The 16,515-nt window shown below is 39.0% G+C and overlaps 1 long non-coding RNA gene across 2 annotated transcripts in view; it reads right to left on the bottom strand.

Annotated features, from left to right (window-relative positions):
• LOC118350747 (uncharacterized) overlaps positions 1 to 10,632 on the bottom strand; it is a 78,939-nt gene extending 68,307 nt beyond the window's left edge. For both annotated transcript variants that reach the window (XR_004805131.2, XR_007401877.1), the window contains exon 1: positions 10,500 to 10,632. This is a non-coding gene — a long non-coding RNA (uncharacterized LOC118350747). The remainder of the gene's footprint in view (positions 1 to 10,499) is intronic.
• Positions 10,633 to 16,515: the final 5,883 nt, after the last annotated feature.

Raw genomic sequence — 16,515 nt, 5'->3', positions numbered from 1 at the left:
GAGACCCAGGATCGAGTTTCACGTCAGGCTCCCTGCATGGAGCTTGCTTCTCCCTCTGCCTGTGCCTCTGCCTCTCCCTCTCTCTCTCTCTCTCTCTGTTTCTCATGAATAAATAAAATCTTAAAAAAAAAATCAACAAGAAAGAATGGGTTTGAATGACACACTAGACAGATCTAACAGATATATACAGAACATTCCATACTAAGCTAGAATACATTCCCCCCCTCCCCTAAGTGCACAGAGAACAGACCCTTGAATAGTCATGTCAGGCCACAAAACATGTCTCAACAAATTCAAAAATACTAAAATTGTATCATGCATCTTTTCCAACCAAAATGCTATGAAACTAGAAATCAACCACAAGAAAATATATGGAAAGAACAAATATACATGGAAGTTAAATAACAAGCTACTAAGCAATAAATGGGTCAACCAAGATTATCAAAGATGAAATAAAACGATACATGGAGACAAATGAAAATAAAAACACAATGAGTCCTGCATCTTTGGGATGCAGGAAAACTTGTTCTAAGAAATCATAGCAATACAGACCTAACTCAAAAACAAAAACAAAACAAAAAACTCAACAATCTAACTTTATACCTAAAAGACCTAGAAAAAGAAGTACAGAGCCTAAACCCAGTAGAAGGAGGAAAACAATAAAAGAACAGAAATAAACAAAATAGAAAAGCAACAGATCAGTGAAACCAGGACCTGGTTCTTTGAAAACAACAAAACTGATAAACCTTTAGCCAGACTCAACAAGGGGAGGAACTTAAAAAAGGAGGGCAAATAAACTAAACCAGAGAGGGAAAATAACCAATACCATAGAAATACAACGGATTCTAAGAGACTACTATCAAAAAAGTATATATGCCAACAAATTGAGCAATGCAAAATAAATGGATAAATTCCTCGAAATATATAACCTCCCAAAACTGAGTCAGGAAGAAATAGAAAATTTGAACAGACCAATTACTAGCAATGAAATTGAATCAGTAATCAAAGAATTCCCAACAAACAAAAGTCCAGGAAGAAATGGCTTCGTGGGGAAATTCTACCATTTAAAGAATACCTATTTTCTCAAACTATTCCAAAAACAAAGGGAAAGAGAAGCTTCCAAGTGCATTATATGTGGCCATCATCACCCTAATACCAAACTAGATGAAGACACTTAAAAAAACAACACTACAAGCGATATATCTTTGACAACAGATGCAAAAATCCTCAATAAAATAATAGCAAATGGAACAAAGAATACATCAAAAATGTCATTCACCATGATCAAGTGGAACTTATTCCTGGGATGCAAGGATGGTTCAATATTTGCAAATCAATCAATGTGATACAACACAAAGAATAAAAATCATGACTATACCCAAAAAAAAAAAAAAATCATGTCCAGTACATTAAATGCAAAAAAAGCAGCTGGTGAAGTAAAAAACCCATTCAAGATAAAAAACACTTAACATGGGATCCCTGGGTGGCGCAGCGGTTTGGCGCCTGCCTTTGGCCCAGGGCGCGATCCTGGAGACCCGGGATCGAATCCCACATCGGGCTCCCGGTGCATGGAGCCTGCTTCTCCCTCTGCCTGTGTCTCTGCCTCTCTCTCTCTCTCTGTGACTATCATAAATAAATAAAAATTAAAAAAAAAAAACACTTAACAAAATAGGTTTAGAAAGCACATATCTCAATAATAGATATATATTTTAAAAACAGCTAACATATACAATGCTGAAAAACTGAGAACACCCCCAAAGGTCAGGAACAAGTCAAGGATGTCCATTCTCACAACTCATATTCCACAAAGTACTAGAAGTCCTAGCCACAGCAATCAGACAAGAAATAAAAGGCATCCAGACTGGTAAGGAAGAAATAGAACTGTCACTATTTGCAACTGACATATTATGTATAGAAAACCCAAATTACTTCACAAAAAAACTGCTAGAACTGATAAACGAATTCAGTAAAATCATCAGATACAAAATCAACATACAGAAATGCTGCATTTCTATACATTTAATAATGAAATAGCAGAAAGAGAAATTAAGAAAGCAATCCCATTTACAATTGCACTAAAAATAATAAAATACCTAAAAATAACCTTAACCTATCTGTACTCTAAAAATATAAAACACTGATGAAAAGAATTGAAAATGACACAAATGAAAAGAATTTCATGTCCATGAATTGGAAAAACAAATACTCTTAAAATGTCCCTAACAGGCAGTCCTGGTGGCCCAGTGGTTTAACACCGCCTTCAGCCCAGAGCATGATCCTGGAGACCCGCGATCGAGTCCCATGTTGGGCTCCCTGCATGGAGCCTGCTTCTCCCTCTGCCTGTGTCTCTGCCTCTCTCTCTCTCTCTCTCTCTCTCTCTCTCTCTCTCTCTCTGCCTCGCATGAATAAATAAAATAAAATCTTTAAAAAATAAAAAATAAAATGTCCCTACCACCCAAAGTTATCTACATGTTTAATACAAGCCCTATCAAAACATGAACAGCATTTTTCACAAAGCTAAACAAACCATACTAAAATTTGTATGGAACCACAAAAGACCCCAAATAACCAAAGCAATTTTGAAAAAGAAAAGCAAAGCTGGGGGCATCACTGTTCTGGACCTCAAGTTATATACAAAGCTGTAGTAATCAAATCAGAATGATACTGGCACAAAAACAGATCAATGGAACAGAATAAAGAACCCAGAAATAAACCCACAATTATGCGGTCAATTAATCTTCAACATAGAAGAAAAGAATATACAATGGAAAATGGACAGTCTTCTTCAACAAATGGTGTTGGGAAAATGGGACAGCTTCATACAATAGAATGAAACTGGACCACATTCTTACACCATACAAAAAATTAAACTTAAGATAGAGTAGGGACCTAAATATGAGGCCTGAAACCATAAAATTCCTGGAAGACAACATAGACAGTAATCACTTGGATAACAGTCATAGAAAGATTTTTCTAGTATATCTCTTTTGCTAAGGGAAACAAAATAAAAATTAAAGTACTTGGACTACACCCAAATGAAAAGCACTTTGGCTCAGTGAAGGAAACCACCAACAAAACTAAAATTAGACAACCCACTAAATGAGAGAAGATACTTGCAAAAATATATCTGATAAGGGGCTAATATCCACAATATATAAAGAACTTATACAACTCAACACAAAAAAGACAACAATAAAAAAATCCAATTAAAAAAGTCCAAAAGACATAAACATTTACCCAAAGAAGACATGCAGATGGCCAGCAGAACATGAAAGATGCTCATCATTCATGAGAGAAATGCAAATCAAAACTACAACATCACCTCATAACTTTCTGAATGGCTAAAATCACATAGAAACAAGTGCTGGAAAGGTGTGGAGAAGAGGCAACCCTTGTGCACTGTTGGTAGGAATGCAGATTGGTGTAGCCACTATGGAAAACAGTATGGAGGTTCCTCAAGAAGTTAAAAACAGAGCTATCACATAATCCAGTAATTCCACTACTGGTATTTACCCCAAGAAAATGAAAACTCAAATCCAAAAAGAAATATGTACCCCTATGTTTACTGTAGCATTATTTACAATAACCAAAATATGGAAACAACCCAAGTGTCAATTCATAGGTGAATGGATAAAGATGATGTGGCATACACACACACACACACACACACACACACACACACACACAATGGAATAATACTCAGCCATAAAAAAGAATAAAATCTTGTCATCTGCAACATGAATGGATCCAAAAGTATAAAGCTAAATAAAATATACTCAGAGAAAGACAAAAACCATATAACTTTGTTATGTGAATTTAAGAAATCAAAAGAGGCAAAAAGACTCAAATATAGAGAGCTGGTGTTTGCCAGAGAGGACGTGGGGGGAGAGATGGGTCAAATAGGTGAAGGAGATGAAGAGACAATTATAATGAGCAGAGTAATATATAGAATTACTGAATATTGTACACCTGAAACAAAACTATATGTTAATAATATTCAATTAGAAAACAAATGAAGGGATCCCTGGGTGGCTCAGCGGTTTAGCGCCTGCCTTCGGCCCAGGGCATGATCCTGGAGTCCCAAGATTGAGTCCCACATCAGGCTCCCCTCATGGAGCCTGCCTCTCCCTCTGCCTGTGTGTCTCTGCCTCTCTCTCTCTCTCTGTCTCTCATGAATGAATAAATAAAATCTTTAAAAAAATAAAAATAAAACATGAAAATTTTAAGAAACTTTTTATAGATTAGTGTGTTAGCCCTTTGTGAAGTAAATTGCAAATATTGTTCCAAATTCATTATCTTATTCTGATTATATTTTTGCCATAGTGTTTTTTAATCAGTTGCATTTTTAATTATCTTTTAAAAGATTTTTAAAAGATTTTATTTATTTATTCATGAGAGACAAAGAAGGAGAGGGAAAGACAGAGAGAAGTGGGCTCCCTGCAGGAAGTGCAATGTGGCCCTCGATCCCAGGACTCTGGAATCATGACCTGAACCTAAGGTAGACAGTCAACCACTGAGCTACGAGGTGCCCCTTACTAAAAGGTCCTCACCCATACTCATGCTATGAAAGAATTCTCTTTTTCTCCTAGTAATTGCATGGATCTGTTTCTCCCATTTAGACTTTTTTTTTTAAGATTTAAAAAAAATTTTAATTTATTCATGAGAATACAGAGAGGAGAGAGAAAGAGAGAGGTAGAGACACAGGCAGAGGGAGAAGCAGGCCCCATGCAGGGAGCCTGACGTGAGACTCGATCCTGGGTGTCCAGGATCAGGCCCTGGGCTGAAGGCGGCGGTAAACCACTGAGCCACCCGGGCTGCCATTCAGATTTCTAACATACTTGGAATTTGTTTTGGTTTATGTTGTCAAGTATGGACTCAATTTTATCTTTATCAAAATGGTTATCTTGTCCCAATGATATTAAAGAATTCATCTTTTCCCCAGTGATTTTTTATGGCATAGTTCATATACACTGTCCAAATATACTTCAGTCCATTTCTAGAACTTATGCTTTATTCCCCTTGTCTATTCATACTCTAGCTCTATAATGTTACAATTATTTAGAATCTAGCCTATGTTGTTAGCAAAACCTCCTTCACTTGTCTGTCCTTTTCAAGATTTCCAGCTTTTTAATTGTTAAATTTTTTGCAAATTCAGCTTTTATCTCCAACATGAAACCTTGTTTGCTTGTTTGGGGAATTATGTTAAAGTTCTATATCAACTTGGAAAGAAGTGGTATCTTTACAACAGCATTTGACAAAGTCTATTTAAGTTTTCTTCTTATACATTTTCACATTCTGGTTTTAAGTGTTTTCTCTTTTCAAAAAATATCTTGAGATTTCCCTTATTGTCATAACATATGTTTCAAATAAAATGAAGGCTATTAATTTTATGTATTTAAAATCCTGATGCAAAAAAATAAATAAATAAAATAAAATAAAATAAAATCCTGATGCATCACTCAGGATTTTTTTAATTGACTGTTGAAATTTTTAGATATATTTTATTTCTTCTGCAAATAGTTTCACTTCTTTCTAAATTTATACAACTCATTATTTTCTCACTGATATCACTGGCTAATGACAAAAGTAAAAAGATAACATACTTGCTTTGATTCTGAACTTAAGAAAATGTTTCTATTGTTTTACATAATTACATTAATTCCTAATTGTCTTAGGCCTGGGATATATCAATACTTATTGCAGTGATCTTTTTTTTAAGTTAGAAATGGGTGTTGAGGGGCGCTTGGATGGTTCTGTTGGGTCTCAGATTCTTGATCTCAGCTTAGGTCTTGATCTCAGGGTCTTGAGTTCAAGCCCCACCAAAAAAAAAAAAGGAAATGGATGTTGGACTTTGTAAAAGATCTTTTCAAGTGCTTCGAGGAGAAATTCTATGACATTTTTCCTTAGATCTATGTATATGATTAGTTATGATAATTCAATTCCAAATATTGAGGTGTCCTGGCATTTCTGGATGAATTCAACATGGTGAGATTTTATTTTAATATACTGTTGGGTTTTGCCAATATTTAAATTTTTTAAATCAATATTCATTACTGAGATTTGTCTACAGTTCTTTTTGTATATTTTCCTTCAGCTTTTGGCCCAAATATTTTATTTTATTTTATTTATTTTATTTTATTTTATTTTATTTTATTTTATTTTATTTTATTTTATTTATTTTATTATTTTTTACTTATGATAGTCACACAGAGAGAGAGAAAGGCAGAGACACAGTCAGAGGGAGAAGCAGGCTCCATGCACCGGGAGCCCCACGTGGGATTCGATCCCGGGTCTCCAGGATCGCGCCCTGGGCCCAAGGCAGGCACCAAACCGCTGCGCCACCCAGGGATCCCCCGGCCCAAATATTTTATGTGGAAAAGCTAAAGCTTTTCCATCTTCTTGGTAGAATTCTGTGAAACTTTCTGTGACTGATGCTGTTTGGTAAGAGGTTACATTTCTTCTAACAAAATCTGTTTATAAATTTATGCTTTTCACCATAACTTGTCACTTTAGATAAATGGATTTTCCTAGGAATCTACTAATTTATCAAAGCTTTATTTTTACTCTCATTTTATTATTTTACACAAAATTGTAAAAATAGAGATGTCTGGGTTAAGAGGGTTAAGAGTCAGTTAAGCCTTCAACTCTTGATTTTGGCTCAGGTAATGTTTCTGGGGTGGTGGGATCAAGTTCCAGTTCAGTTCAGGGCAGAGACTGCCTGGGACTCTCTCTCCCTCATATAAATCAGTCTTTTTTAAAAAACAGAATTGTGAAAGTAGTTTACCGTTAAAACTTCCTCTTTCACAGCTATTTCTCCTGGTCACTTCTTATATTTTTCTTCATTTCTTCATTTTTTTTCTTAAATTATGGTGAGTGGTTGGACTATTTTGGTTTTTATTGCACTTCATTTTTTATTGCACTTCATTTTTTACTTATTATTCACTTATATACTTTTCATTTCTCTTTTAAGCCTTATTAATTTTGCTATTTACTTTTATAATTTATTAATTTATTTAATAATATAATTTATTCTCTTCTGTTTTGTTCTGGTTTACTTTGTTGGGTTTTTTTTCTCCTAAACTGAAATCTTAGTTCTCTTTCTTATTGTCTTAAGAATTTAAGGATGGGCAGCCCCGGTGGCCCAGCGGTTTATCGCCACCTTCAGCCTGGGGTGTGATCCTGGAGACCCCGGATCAATTTCCACATCGGGCTCCCTGCATGGAGCCTGCTTCTCCCTCTGCCTGTGTCTCTGCCTCTCTTTCTCTGTGTGTCTGTCATGAATAAATATAAAATCTTAAAAAAAAAAAAAGAATTTTGGGGATCCCTGGGTGGCTCAGCTGTTTAGCGCCTGCCTTTGGCCCAGGGCGCGATCTTGGGAGTCCCGGGATCAGGTCCCATATCGAGCTCCCTGCATGGAGCCTGCTTCTCCCTCTGCCTGTGTCTCTGCCTCTCTCTCTGTGTCTCTCATGAATAAATAAAATCTTAAAAAAAAAAATTTAAGGCTATAAAAAAAATTTAAGGCTATAAAAATTTAATTGCTTTAAGTGTGTATTGTAGTTTTTGACATTTTGTGCTTTATCAATTTTCTTTTAAAATTTGCAATATCGGGATCCCTGGGTGTCTCTGCCTCTCTCTCTCTCTCTGTGTGTGTGTGACTATCATAAATAAATAAATTTAAAAAAAAATTTTTTTTAAATAAAAAATAAAATAAAATTTGCAATATCATTTTGCATTTTTTTCTTTGGATGAGTTTATTTTTGGAAGCTTCTTAAATTCCAGGTATATGTCATTTGAAAAATTAATTTCTAGTTTGGGTAAAAGAGTACTCTTATTCTTTGGAAATTACTTTTTTCTTTGAAATGTATGTTATTAGGGGCACCAGGGTGGCCCAGTGTCTGCCTTTGGCTTAGGTCGTGATCCCAGGGTCCTGGGATGGAGTCCTGCATTGGGCTCCCCACAGGGAGCCTGCTTCCTCCTCTGCCTGTGTCTCTCATGAATAAGTTAAAAAAAAAAAAAAAAGTGTATTATTAGTTATATGAATGTTTCACATGCACTTAAGAAGATGGTATTATCTTCCTATCACAGTGTTAAAATCAATATTTGTGCATAAAATCTACTTTATGTTAGCTGTTTTAGATCCTTATTTATTTTTTGGTCCTGTGAACTGATAGCTGATGTTTCTCCCTACATACAGTTAGGGTGTCTTTCTAGTTAAGGTTTACATTTTTCTGCAGTGTTCACATTTTTTTTTTTTAAGATTTATTTACTTATTTATTCATGAGAGAAAAAGAGACAAAGGCAAAGACACAGGCAGAGGGAGAAGCAGGTTTCCCAAGGGGAGCCCAATGAGGGGCCCCATTCCCTGACTCCAGGATCACGCCCTGAGTTGAAGGCAGACTCTCAACCACTGAGCCATTCAGGCTACACTGTTCATAGTTTTCCTAAAATAAGTCTTATTTCAGGTTGTTTATTTCTATTCTTATTAGTATCTACTGTAAAGCGGGAAAGGGGGTCTTTACTTCCATTACATCCTTAAACTATTGTTTTAATAATGTCATCAGTAAAATTTTATCCCCAACTATCCTACTGGATTCTATTATTTATAATCAGGTGAAGAATAATGACGGTGAAAATAAATGGAAAACAAATCTTCACAGAAACGTGTTAAGTGGTCTGTGAACTGTAAACTGGTCGAGCCACATGTCCGATTGTGTTCAGCCTCTATTTTGAAGCAGTTTTCTCTTCGGAAAATGAGCACACTATCTGACCTAGGCACTCGCCATCTTCCTCAACTCTGAGCTCTTTGTACACACTGCCTGGTGAACCTAACTGCTTTACTTTAGCCCAAAGCTGGCAAATTTAGGCCAAATCCTTGGAATCCCCAAATATCCATCAAAGAAGAGAGTGAACATATTCCCTCACAGCTTTAGCCAAAATAGGGGCCTAATAGGGGCAAAATATTCTTTCTTTAAAAACAAATTTGGATTTTGCACACATGCTGAAATAAACGTGTTTTTATCTACTTTAAATGCTTGCTGCAGCTCCACATGTGAAATATACTGCTTCTTTGACCGGTCAAAGAGGAACGTCAGCGGTTTATGGCTCTCGTATACTCACGAACCTCCTGTCCCATCACCTGACCCACCTGCCGGAGTCACAGCACCTCTCTCCACCCCCGTATCCTCTTGGATTCCTTTACCTGCCAGAGTCACAGCAACTCTCTCCACCCCCCGTATCCTCGTGGATTCCTTTTTCTTAAGATTTTATTTATTTATTCATGAGAGACACACAGAGAGAGGCAGAGACATAGGCAGAGGGAGAAGCAGGCTCCATGCAGGGATCCCGACGTGGGACTTGATCCCGGGTCTCCAGGATCATGCCCTGGGCCGAAGGCGGCGCTAAACCGCTGAGCCACCCAGGCTGCCCTCCTCGTGGATTCCTACTCAGCATCCCAAACGGTCTCACCTGCAGACACAGCCCAATCCTGGCCCAAACACATATTCTTTTTTTTTTTTTCTCTTTGCTAATATTTTTTTAATAAAATAATTTTTATTGGTGTTCAATTTACCAACATATAGAATAACACCCAGCGCTCATCCCGTCAAGTGTCCCCCTCAGTGCCCGTCACCCACTCACCCCTCCCCCCCGCCCTCCTCCCCTTCCACCACCCCTAGTTCGTTTCCCAGAGTTAGGAGTCTTTATGTTCTGTCTCCCTTTCTGATATTTCCCACACGTTTCTTCTCCCTTCCCTTATATTCCCTTTCACTATTATTTATATTCCCCAAATGAATGAGAACATACACTGTTTGTCCTTCTCCGATTGACTTACTTCACTCAGCATAATACCCTCCAGTTCCATCCATGTGGAAGCAAATGGTGGGTATTTGTCGTTTCTAATGGCTGAGTAACATTCCATTGTATACATAAACCACAGCTTCTTTATCCATTCATCTTTCGATGGACACCGAGGCTCCTTCCACAGTTTGGCTATCGTGGCCATTGCTGCTAGAAACATCGGGGTGCAGGTGTCCCGGCGTTTCATTGCATCTGAATCTTTGGGGTAAATCCCCAGCAGTGCAATTGCTGGGTCGTAGGGCAGATCTATTTTTAACTCTTTGAGGAACCTCCACACAGTTTTCCAGAGTGGCTGCACCAGTTCACATTCCCACCAACAGTGCAAGAGGTTCCCCCTTCTCCACATCCTCTCCAACATTTGTTGTTTCCTGCCTTGTTAATGTTCCCTATTCTCACTGGTGTGAGGTGGTATCTCATCGCCAAACACATATTCCTAATGGCCCAAGTTCCCGAACACCGCTAGACCCCTCCCCGGCTCGCGGAAGCAGCCGCTCCACCCACCAACACCACATCCTCGATCAGCCCGGCACTAACCGCCACCGAGAAGGCCCGGAGCTGGGGCAAACTCAGAATTCCTCAGGGGCGACCAGGCAGACGCGAAGCGGCAGAGGGGCCACCTGCCTTGTGGGGCCGGCAGCTCTTACCTGCGCGACTCTTCCCGAGTCCCAGCTCCCGAGCTGAGCGCTTCCCTCGTCCTCCCGCCGCTTTCACGGCGCTGCGCGACGAGGCAAAGGAATGTGTGCCTGAACCCGGCGTCTCGCTCGTCGGAACCACAGCCTTTACGGCTCTGCGCGACACTTCCCGGGAATCCCCGCAGCGCGTGCCCAGCGCCTCCCTCGGCAGTCCCCGCGCTTCTACAGCTCTGCGCAACGGTTCCCCGATGTTTGCGGAGTGAATCGCCGCGCCGCTTGGCGCCCCGGCAGTGGGCTCCCCGGGAAGACGCTTCTCCCGGGACCATCCGGGACTGCCAGGTTAGCTGCCGCCCGTGAGAGTGGGCTTGGTACAGGCCTGCAGGTACGGGCCTCGCTGTCCTGAGCCACTGAGCGGGCGACGCACCCCGTTTCTCTCAGGCTCCGCCTGGCAACTTGTTACCCCGGGGTTTGGGCGCTTCTTTAGGGGTTGGCGGGAGAATTCGGCCTCTGTGGGCACAGGTTCTGGGGCACAAGCGCATCAGATCGGCAGGGCAGTGTGGGTCGTTCACGACTGCGCCCGGAGGACACGGAAAGCGGGGGCTTCCCAAATCCTGGGCAGGGCGACCTGGTGAGAGCTTTTGGAGGGCGAGGGGCGGTGGTGGAGGCTAACGGAGGTGTGTGCGGCCGCCGTCGACCCCGAGGGCGTCGGTGACCATCTGCCGCACCTGGTGGGGGCGGGGGGCGCCTTTGCCTCCAGCGCCCCTGCCAGATTCCTTCCCAGACTAGCCCCTGTGATGCGGGGAGTTGGCAGGAAGGCCCTGCGTGTGAGTAGTGGTTGGCCGTTGGTAGGGGCTGGAGCTGGGTAGTTTCAAATTTGGTCAATCTAGAGCCCCAAGAAAATCTTGCCGTCTTGTGAATCTTCCACTTTCCCAGTTGGACCCTTCTCCAAGAGGCGCCTGGAGGAGAAAGGAATGGCCGTTGAAGATCTAAAAACCACTTGTGAGTGAGGTAGTTTTAGAATATAGGTGAGGTTTGGTGGGATGAGGTAACTGAGGACCAAGAAAAAACTCTTGCAACGTCTTTGCAAAAAAAAAAAAAAAGGTGTTTTGTTAAAGCACTGGGAGAGGACCCTTGAGCAGAAAGAGCTGCTACGAGGTTGTGAGGGGCGGCTGATTATATACTTGGGAGTTGGGGGAGTTAAGGAAAAGGGAGGTTTCAAAGGATTTTCATGTTTTTTAAAGATTTTATTTATTTGAGATAGAGCGCCCAATAGCAGGGGGAGAGGTGGGAAACTAGAAAAGTGAAAATGAAGAACAGACCAAGAAAAATGAGAAAGAAAATTTGTTAGAATGTTAATTCTATGTGTTGGGGCCAGGCGGGAAGAGAAACTCCTCAAGATGGCGGATACGCCAAAATGGCTGAGGTTCCTGTCACCACCTCCACTTGGGACGACAGCTTGAGCAGACCCTTACACCTCTCCTTTGGACTTCCCCAACCGAACCCAATGCCCTTCAAACCCCAGAGGAGGAAGTCACCTTTGACTGGTCGAATTGCAATCCTTCCTTTGCATAGTGAGGGTCACTCTGACTGGTTGGATTGCAATCCTTCCTTTGCATATGAGCCAACCAATAGGAAACCGTTCTGCCTTACAACGTTATGTAAACCCCCTACCACCCTGTCTTGGCGCGACTTCCTCGACTCACTCTCTTTCCCCGTGAGTCGTGGAACCTCGCCCGAGGGTGCCTGCAATAAAATCTGTTCTTGGACCCTCGCTTGCCTTGGCGGTCTCATTTCCGTCTAGTTACTAAAAAACTTAACACTATGTAGTAGGTATATAGTTGTTTGCCACATAACCCTCAAAAACCTTTTAAAATCTGGGGACCTGGGTATCTCAGTTAAGCTTCTGACTCTTGATATCTGCTCAGGTCATGATTTCAGGATTATGTTATCAAGCCCTGCAGCAGGTTCACTGGGCGTGTAACCTGCTTAAGACTCTCATCCCTCTCTCTCTCTCCCTCCGTCCCTCCGCACACCTCAAGTCTTTTAAAATCTACATAGAAAACAAATTATAAGAAGGATATTAATTTGTTTAATCTTGTATGTGGAGAATACTTATAAGACAGACATAAAAATAAGAAACCACAAAGAAAAAATATATATGATTAAATGGAATATACTTACACATTTACACACGCATTACATACCCAAATATATACACCAAATGATACCAAAGACTAAAAAACTTCCAAAAAATGATATTCAAAGTAACCCAAAAGCTTATACAAAATAACAGTGAAAAACCTAAATGAAAGCTGTGAAAATGTTAAAGATCAAAAATACTTTGATTGATATTTAGTATTTGTTCTTACTGTACAAACCTTGGACCCAGGTATTCTGATCAGGATTGTTGATATTTCCAGCCAGGTAATTCTTTGCGGTGAGGTGGGGGGCTGTCCTGTACATGGTAGGTTTAACAACAATCTGCCCTATAAACCTCCATATTTTTAACAATCAATTGTTATGAATGGGAGGGGAAAGAGTGGCCTGTGTGAGAGGCACTGCTCCAGCATTTTTAACAGAATAATGTGTAATATAATGAGCTGATATCTGTCCCCTCCAGGTGTTACCTGTAAAATTAACTACATCCAAAGAGAAAAGATCTATAACTATGTTATTCCTTTATTAATTGATGTCTTCAGATACTTCTACCTTGAATCAATTTGTAACATAAAATTATGCCTTTTCTCTAGATTTTCAAATTTCTTGTAATAAAATTAGTATTACAAACATCTTCACATCATTATAATTCATTTCTCTTTCATAGTGTTGAATTATGACCAGTTTTTTTTCTGATGTGACATGACAAAGTCTACTCCAGCAAATTCAAATAAACTAGATTTTGTTTTCATTAATCTTTTATTAGACTCTTCCATCTTCATTTCAGGGTTTTTTAGAACTTTTTCCCATTTCTTGAGTTGAATTCATAACTATTCAACAAATATGCGGTACCCAACATGTTTAAGGTACAGTGTGAAAACGCTCAGTACCTGCCCCTGACTTTTTAATAATAATGCATGTATTAACTTCTGAAAACAGCTTTGACCACATCCTATATCTTCTACCAGTTCATAGTCATTCCCCTTAAAAGTCTATTTTCTGTTGTATTTTCTTAAATAATTAAGCATACAGATGTTACTGTATGCTTAAAAGGCCCTAGAATCTTTTAACATCCATAATTATTGTAGAAAATAAAAACTATACAACTTCTGCTTTTAAGGATTTGTTACAGTGAAGTTACTTAATAAAACGTGTCTAGGAGCTATGCTCTTAATGATTCTACAATCACTATATCATGGGGTTACTATTTTCCCAGTATGAACTTACAGACATGGCAAAAAAGATCCAAATAATGGCCTGTTCATATTTATTATTCTGGAGATAATTTTCTTACATGCAGTAGGAGATAAAAGCTTTCCTATGTTAAACAGGAAGGATTCTTCATTAAAAAAAAAGATTTATTTACTTATTGAAGGGTAGGGAAGAGGCAATGGGGAAGAAAGAGAGGAGAGAGACTTAGGCAGACTCCTTGCTGAGGGCAGATTCCCAACAGCTTCATCTGATGACCCTAAGATCATGACCTGAGCCAAAAACAATAGTCAGACACTTAATTGAGAGAGCCACCTAAATAAATAGAGTGCACCACCCAGGCGCCTCTGCATTCATTTTCACTGTCTCATAATACTACTAGTGGTAGTGATACTGTCAACACTTATGGGAATATTTGGCAGACAATATATGGGTTGAAATATTTAATTTCTTCCACTTTAAAACTAAGTAAACATGGAAGTTAACTAACTCAATGCCCCAGTAGTAAGAAAATGACAGAACTACAATATGTAATGTGGGTTTTAAGAAGTTTTTTTGGAATTTTTTTTTATTTCAAGTTTTTATTTAAATTCTAGTTAACATATTGTGTAATACTAGTTTCAAGAGAATTTAGTGACTCGTCACTTACGTATAACACCCAGTGCTCCTCAAAACGAGTGCCTTCCTTAATACCCATCCTCCATCTAGCCCATCCCCTGCCCACCTCCCCTCCAGCAACCCTCAGCTTGTTCTCTATAGTTAAAAGTTTACATTATAGGGGGACACCTGGTGGCTCAGTGATCTGCCTTTGGCTCAGGGCGTGATCCTGGGGTCCTGGGATCGAGTCCACATCAGGCTCCCTATGGGAAGCCTGCTTCTTCCTCAGCCTATGTCTCTGCCTCTCTCTGTATGTCTCTCATGAATATATAAATAAAATCTTTTTTAAATAAGTTTATATTATGGTTTGCCTCTCTTTTTAAAAAAGTTTTCTACTAAAAGTTCAAGTTTACAGTAAAGTCTTAAATGTGATGGATTTTCTACATTCAAATTACATTAACAGTAACATTCAAATACTACTGACCCAAAATAAATTTTCTCATGCTAAGATATAGATTATGAAGCAAATTTTTCTGTATTCCTAACATAGGTTTCTCATGATTATAAATTTTGTGATATTGAAAAGCTGTGATTAGATTCTGAGCTGTGAAGACTTTGCCACATAGCTTATAAAAAAATTTCTGGCCAGCAGGTGAACCATAACTAACAGCCTTCCCATTCTTCCCTTCTCTGTTCTAGTTAGCTTACAAACACTGATGTATAATTTTGAGCCATGATTAAAGACCTTTGCACATTGCTTACATTCATAAGAGGGTTTTTTCCTTCCAATATAAATTCTGTAATATTTAAGTTTTGAGCTAAGACTAATGGCTTTTCCACAATTCTTACATTCACAGTATTTCTCACAGTATGCATTTTCTGATACTGACTTAAGTATGACCTCTGAATAATTTTCTAAATTATTTTTATTTGTAAGATTACTCTAAATATGAATTGTCTGTTATAAAGGGAGACCTTTGCACTTTGCTTACAGTATTAGTTGTTGTTTTTCTCCAATATAAAGTCTCTGACACTGAGCAAGTTTGGAGTTCCAGAGGAAGGCCCTCCCACATTCTTCACATACTTAGCATTTCTTACCACTTGAATTCTCTGATGTCCAATAAGATGTGATCTCACCACATTCATTACATTCATAAGGTTTTTTACCACTGTGAATTCTCCAACATTGAAGAAGGTGTGAACCAAGACCAAAGGCCTTCCCACAGTCCTTACCCTCATAGGGCTTCTCACCAGTATGAGTTCTCTGATGATGAGTATGTTCTGAGCCACAAGGAAAAGCCTTCTCACAATCCTTACATTCATATGGCTTCTCATCAGTATGAATTCTTAGATGTTGAATAGGGTGTAATAACTGAATGAAGGCCTTCCATATTACCTACATTTATAGAATTTCTCACCATTATGAATTTTCTGATGTCGATTAAGTTGTGAGGAATGACCAAAGGCCTTCCCACATTCCATACATTCATAGGGTTTCTCTCCAGTATGAATTCTCCAATGTTGAGTAAGTTGTGATCCATAACTAAAAGCTTTCCATTCCTTTCATTCATAAGGTGGCTTGTTTGTATAAAATCTCTGATGCAGCTTTTCAGAATTCTTATGAAAAATCTTATGGATGTATGCTGCTGAATGCTGGCTGAATATGGGCATTTTTTCATACTTCCCTTGTCTGAAATATTCCTCCTCAGTTCTTTGTCCTATTTCAGATAAGCCTCTAAGATTGGATCCAACAAGGTGGTTCTTTAATATTTCCATTATACATCACTGAAGTGATTCTTTTTCAAAAATGCTGTTTCTTGAAAATAACACCTTAGTATCACACATGCAGTGTAACTGTGAAAAATAACAAAGTATACATATAATGTATTCCTGTTCCATGAAAAATAAAACTTCTATGGCAGAAATTGGATGAGAAAATCAGGTTCAGTAGGAGTAAATGGCTGAAAACATTCTCAAATAAAAAAAAAGTAAGGTGCTAAGTAGGTCTACAAAAATGGAGGATAAACAGAATTCCATGAATACTGCATAGTGTATTTGTAGGAAC

The sequence above is a fragment of the Canis lupus genome, chromosome 1, assembly GCF_003254725.2.
Source record: "Canis lupus dingo isolate Sandy chromosome 1, ASM325472v2, whole genome shotgun sequence".
In the NCBI taxonomy this organism is placed as follows: domain Eukaryota; kingdom Metazoa; phylum Chordata; class Mammalia; order Carnivora; family Canidae; genus Canis; species Canis lupus.
This window is presented reverse-complemented; position numbering and strand designations above follow the sequence as displayed.